This window comes from Nanorana parkeri, unplaced genomic scaffold (assembly GCF_000935625.1).
Source record: "Nanorana parkeri isolate BGI_ZX_2015 unplaced genomic scaffold, ASM93562v1 scaffold3016, whole genome shotgun sequence".
NCBI classification, from domain to species: Eukaryota; Metazoa; Chordata; class Amphibia; order Anura; family Dicroglossidae; genus Nanorana; species Nanorana parkeri.
The window spans coordinates 41,941-48,970 of record NW_017309284.1 but is presented as its reverse complement, the minus strand read 5'-3'; positions in this window follow the sequence as shown (position 1 = coordinate 48,970).

Genomic DNA, 7,030 nt, shown 5'->3' with positions numbered 1-7,030 from the left:
CTCAAATACACTCCCCCAAAAAAACATGTGGGATCAGTACATGACCAAACGCCATCATTAGACGATTTAAAAATAATTAATCTAACCCCTTTTGTTTTCTCTATAGATCAATTAAATTTAATATCCAAGGGCCTAACATTCTGTCCTGAAACACCCCCAGATAAGTTTGACATCATTAAAGATGTCAACCTTTTCGCTAGAAAATTATTACTAAAACAAATCCATGATAAAAGTGATAAACCATTAGGAGGAATCATAAAAGATTGGAAGGATTTCTCAAGGAGAGACTATAAGACTCTGAGAGACCTCCAGGACTTATGGGCAGAAGGGAATATTTCTGAGGATGAGGAAGATACCTGTGAACATAGACACCCTAAAGCCTGTCTCTTTAAACCAAAATCAACTACTTTTCCCCCATTATCACAAAAGTAGGGTTACTGAAGACATTTCCAAAAATTTACCACACAAAATCAAACATGATAATCTAACACAGGAACAAAGGGGTGCTCTAAAAACCCTACAACAAAACAAAGAAATCATTCTAAAACCAGCTGATAAGGGGAAAATGTTGTCATTATGATGAACACATACTACACAGATATGGTGATGAGAATTCTAAATAACCGACAATGTTACCAACCCATCAGGAGAAGCACCCTACAAAATCACCAACAACAATTATTCAACATCATTGATGAAGCCCTGGAAAAGAATATCATAGACAAAAATACCAGTAACTTTCCCAAAATTCAACATCCAAGAATCCCAGTAATATATGCCCTACCAAAAGTCCATAAAAATACATCAAATCCACCAGGCCGCCCAATAATATCCAGTTGCGGGGCCTTAACTGAAAATGTCAGCACATATGTAGACCACTTTTTACGTCCACATGTGGAAGCTCTCACGTCATATGTAAAAGACACCCCACACTTAATATCTCAGATTAAAGACCTCGAAGTTCCAGCCGAAAAACTTTACTGGTAGGCCTTGATCATATCTCAGTCCGTTTTCTATATTTCTCATCACTATCTTTACATTTCCCTATCTTATGATCTAACTCAATGTTACTCTATTTCAATCTATAGCTCTATGTTTCTCTTTCTCTCTAACTCTATATGTAGATAGAATCTTACTTTATCTCACTCTATCTAACTCTATCTAACTCTATCTAACTCCATATCATCATATCTCAGTCTGTTTTCTGCATTTCTCATCTCAATCTTTACCTTTCCCTATCTTAAGCTCCAACTCAATGTTTCTCTATTTCAATCTATATCTCTCTGTTTCTCTTTCTCTCTAACTCTATATGTAGATAGAATCATACTCTATCTTACTCCATCTAACTCTATCTAATTCTATCTAACTCCATATCATCATAGCTCAGTCTGTTTTCTGCATTTCTCATCTCAATCTTTACATTTCCCTTTCTTAAGCTGCAACTCAATGTTTCTCAATCTTAATCTATATATCTCTATGTTTCTCTTTCTCTCTAACCCTTTATGTAGATAGAATCTTACTCTATCTTACTCAATCTAACTCCATATCATCATATCTCAGTCCGTTTTCTACATTTCTCATCTCAATCTTTATATTTCCCTATCTTAAGCTAAAGTCTCTGTTTCTTTTTTTTTTAATATTAAATTTTTATTCATAGAGATATAGATTGAAATAGAGAAACATTGACTTGGAGCTTAAGATTGGGAAATATCAAGATTGAAATGAGAAATGTAGAAAACGGACTGAGATATGATGATATGGAGTTAGATAGAGTTAGATAGAGTAAGATAGAGTAAGATAGAGTATGATTCTATCTACATATATAGAGATAGAGAGAAAGAGAAACAGAGAGAGATAGAGTGAAATAGAGAAACATTGAGTTAGAGCTTAAGATAGGGAAATATAAAGATTGAGCTGAGCAATACAGAAAACAGACTGAGATATGATGATCTGGAGTTAGAGTTAAATAGAGTTAGATAGAGTTAGATAGAGTAAGATTCTATCTACATATAGAGTTAGAGAGAAAGAGAAACAGAGAGATATAGATTGAAATAGAGTAACATAGAGTTAGAGCTTAAGATAGGGAAATATAAAGATAGTGATGAGAATTATAGAAAACGGACTGAATATGATGGTATGGAGTTAGATAGAGTTAGATAGAGTAGGATAGAGTTAGATTCTATCTACATATAGAGTTAGAGAGAAAGAGAAACAGAGAGATATAGAGTGAAACAGAGAAACATTGAGTTGGAGCTTAAGATTGGGAAATATAAAGATTGAGATGAGAAATGTAGAAAACGGACTGAGATATGGTTATATGCATAGTGAGATAGAGTTAGAGTTAGATAGAGTAAGATAGAGTAAGATTCGATCTAGATATAGAGTTAGAGAGAAAGAGAAACATAGGGGGGCGTGGCCAAGCAATGGAGCCGTAAAGGTGCGTGCGCGCTGAGCTCTGCTCCCCACAATACCCATGGCAGCTACATACCACCAGTCTCGAACCTAAATCCCCATGTTCGGTAGCAGAAGAACGACCCGGTCACAAAAGAAGAGTAACCGGCTGACGATACCCGAATATTTCACCCCAGCGGCCCCGAGACCCTCGGCAGCGCCTCACATGCGCATGGAGCCGGCCGGCAATCTTAATTCTCGCATATCGGGACCTTCCCGATCCCTGCCTGCAGCGATTCCCTCTCCCTCCCAGCTCACCGCGGATGAAGGTCCCCAGCGGCAGCCACGGGGGGGTCAGCCGACAGCCCGCAGCCCTCAGTACCCGCTCCTACGGTATCACCCCTGTTGGCCTCAGTGATTGGGGAAGACCTCAGAGCCCTTTTGCAATCCCTGACTACTAAAGAAGATGTACACCGCCTGGCACAACAGGTTGAAGGTGCCCTGAGAAGGGAGATTGAAGGGGTCGCCCAGTCCGTTACTGGTCTGGAACAGCGGGTAGCCATGGCGGAAACCTCCCATACTGACCTGGCAACCAGAGTCTCCACACTTGAGTCCGCGGTCGCGGCCCAGGCCAAGGCCCACGCCCTGCTATATTTGAAAATGGATGACGGCGAAAATCGGAACCGCAGGAACAATGTTCGCCTGCGGGGGGTGCCAGAGTCCACACCAGGTGCTGACCTCCGATCTACAGTACAAGCCATACTAAATCAGCTCCTGGACCGCGACCCCACAACCCATTTGGAGATGGACAGAGTCCACAGGGTCAGTGGTCCCAGAGGCACGGACCGAAACGGCCCAAGAGACGTCCTGTGCCGGATTAATTTTTTCACACAGAAGGAAGCCATAATGCGGCAGGCCTGGGTGAAAAAATCTGTGGACTTTGACGGCGCTGTGATTACCATAATGCCTGATCTTTCCAGACACACGCTCTTTCTCAGGCGCCTGATGCGGCCACTCCTTGCTCAGATCTCCTCTGTTGGAGCGTCTTACAAATCGGGACACCCGTTCCACCTGCAAGTACAAAAAGGTGGAGCCACCTTTACTCTGCTGACACCTGAACAGCTTCCTGATTTATTAACTTTTTTGGGCACAGATCCCATTGAGATCCCTGATTGGCTCCTGACCCCCGCCGCTTCGAGGCCTTTTATACCACAGGTTCCCAGACCGCAACGGCCCAGTAGAGGGCGGTCACGCCTCCGATCCAACGCAGACCAGAGTCGTGACCCCACCTCTCACCAGGTGTGAGGATACAGGGTCTGTTCCCTATGCAAGTCCCGTACATGGATCTACCGTCCTCAGTTTTGTGTGGTTCTTCTGGACCGGGGCCTACATGGCGGCCGTTTCATCGCTTTCCCTCCCACCTCCTGCAGTTGGACAGCCCCCCGGAACACGGACTAACTATGAGGTTGGCCTTTGCCACACGTCCCGCCCATCAGTTGCCCCCAGCACATAGAGTCTGGAGTCTCCAGACGACTTCATCAACCCCACTGCACGCTGCACTTATCCGGAGGCTGGTGGAGAAGAAATATCCTTTATAGACTGTTATCGGACACCATGGGGCACTCCCCCAATTTTTCTGTTAGGTACAGTTTTAAGCACTATTATGCCATAACCCACTCTCTCTTACAGGCCGCTGCGAACAGACGTCACCCTGGGGGATTTGTATCCCTAGCTCCATGGTACACCTCATTACTGTTAAATGTTTAAGGTTTTGCGCTCCAGCGCCTGGAGTTATCAGGGGATGGATGGTGTGAAGTTGGGGGCTCACCACACTGTGCTGCTGCCAGAGAGGGGGCTATTCTATTTTATTCTATTTTATTTTATTCTATTTGTATCTAACTTCATTGCATTTCTTGGGAGAGTGCGGCGAGTCTCTGGGCCCCATCTGCAATGATACTAATGACAACTGGGGGCACTGGTGACCGTGAGATGCTAGCTTTAATGCCTGCTGGGGTGGGGTGGTTTCCAGACTGGGCGCAAGACAATGGGCGGCACGGAGGGTGGTCGATGGGACGTTGCCTGCGACTCAGCCGACGAACTTCCTTTCCTGGAATGTGAAGGGCCTCAATATCCCTGAAAAGCGTTCGAGGGTCCTGGGGGACTTGTGGAGACACAAGGTACAGGTAGCTTTTTTGCAGGAGACCCACTTCAAATCAGACTGCATACCCAGACTCACCGACCTGCATTTACCATTTACATACCATAGCTCCTCCACCACCGCCAAGGCAAGAGGGGTTAGTCTGCGGGGTGGCATCACGAGGCAACGGTGTGTGATGGAGAGGGCAGGTACCTGTTCGTTAAGGGACGTTTGTTTGGATCCCTGGTCACCATGGTCAATGTGTACGCCCCTAACTCGGATCAAATCTCCTTCTTAGAGGAATGCTTCTTAGCTCTGTCTGACTTTGTCGAGGGGATCCTTATTATGGGAGGAGACTTCAATGTCGCCCTAGACCCGCGACTTGACGTGTCAAGGGACGCCTCACACCTGTCCTACTCGTTCCTTCGCCATCTGTGTAAGACTTTCCAGACGGAGCAATTGGTTGAAGTGTGGCGCCTTATGCACGCACGAGAAAGGGATTACTCGTTTTACTCCACCGCCCACCGTACTTATTCGAGAATAGACTACTTCCTGATTCGACAGAGAGACTTGCACAGATTACGACACACCTCCATAAACGTCCTCACAATCTCTGACCATGCCCCGGTTCTGATGAGTATGCTCCTCCACGCAGAGGGTCCCAGACAGTGGCATTGGCAGCTAAACAACCTCCTCCTGGATGATCCCTCTTTGACGGCCCGCATCAGTCAGGAATTAGCCCAATTCTTCCAACAGAATCAAACACCAGACTCTCCTCCCCTATCCATATGGGAAGCTCACGAGTGCTGCACGAGGGGTTTGTTTGTCTCACATGCCTCCCACGCAAAGCGCAAGCGAATAGAAACTATCTCCACGCTATTGGCCCAAATTAACCAATTAGAGACCTGCCACAAACAGACTTTGGCGACCGCAGTGGAAGCCGAACTGTGGACTGTGGTCAAAAGCAGGAGGACTTGCTCCTTGGTAAGATCAAGGCCAGACAGGTGAGGAATAGGAGGACCTACTATGAGTATGGCAGCAAGCCGAGCAGGTCCTTGGCCGTAGCACTTAGGGACGCCAGGGCGCAGACTTACATCCCAGCCATAACGGGGAGGGACGGCAGCTTACTCATGAGTTCTGCGCCAGTGGCAGACCGTTTCCGAGACTTTTTTCTGGAACTCTACAACCTAGAAGGCCCGCAGACCCCAGATTCCTCCGCCAGACGCCTGGCCAAAACCTAAACGTACCTTGCGCAGGCGAACCTCCCTACCCTGACTCCCATGGAGGCAGCGACGCTAGACATGCCCATTATGGCAGAGGAATGGAAAACAGCCCTTAAACAAATGCAACCTCGCAAGGCCCCGGGTCCTGACGGCTTCTCCCTGCGCTATTATCGGGTCTTCGGTGACCAGCTGGGGTATGGTGATTGTCTCGAGAGACATTGTGGATCTTGCTCTTGGGACTTCTACTTAACTACCGCATGTCCAATACATGTTAGCTCCCCGAGGTTATCTTTCTGTTAAATGTTCTTCACTATTACCTTTGTGTCGGGAAACGTTTGCTGTTTCATAATAGTTTGTCGTGGACCCGGAGCTGTCTTTCTCTTGTTGCACAGCTCAGAGACTTCTGAGTTAGACCTCCCCCCGTTAGGTCTTACCCACCCTGGACTTACCTCCAGGGTTGGTAATTACGATGTTTTATCCTCAATTAGGAACTTCCTTTATAAATGTATTTATTTTCTAAATCTCTTCTTCCTACTCTCTCTCCTCACTTATATTTTTCCTCTTCTTTTGGTCAGTGTTTTTTAATTCTTTCTCTTGAGGCTCCTCCCCCCGACCGGTTGGTGATTACTTTCCTTGATACGATACGTGTTGCAGTATGTCGACGGTCACCTCTACTAAGATTGTTTCCCTCAATGTGAAGGGTTTACATACCCTGGAGAAAAGGACTATGGTCCTACAGGAACTACGGAGACAGCAGGCCCAGATCTGTTTCATACAGGAAACACACTTTCCTGAGTCTCAGCTCCCGAAGTTTCAAAATCAGTTTTATCCATATGCTTATCATTGTGGCTCTCCAGATTCCAAAACCAAGGGGGTGAGTATTTTACTCCATAGGAATTCGGGTTGGCAGCTCTCGGATAAATGGCTCTGTCCAAATGGCCGTGCTCTTTTTATTAAGGGAAAGCTGGGACCTCAACTTTGTACTTTTGCCAATCTCTACCTTCCAAATACAGAGCAAGTACAGTTTTTGGAAGATGTGTTGGATAGACTTCACTCTTTTGCAGAGGGAGTGATTGTTGTAGGGGGTGATTTTAACCTAGTGCTGGACCCTCTCATAGACTCTTCCCGAACTACGTCTCATCTTTCGTATACATGTCTAAAGCGTATTCGCAAATGCCTGAGCCATCACCAGCTTTTAGATGTTTGGTGTGCCTTAAATCCTTCAGGTAGGGACTATACTTTTTTCTCTTCTCCTCATCAGTCATACACACGCATAGAT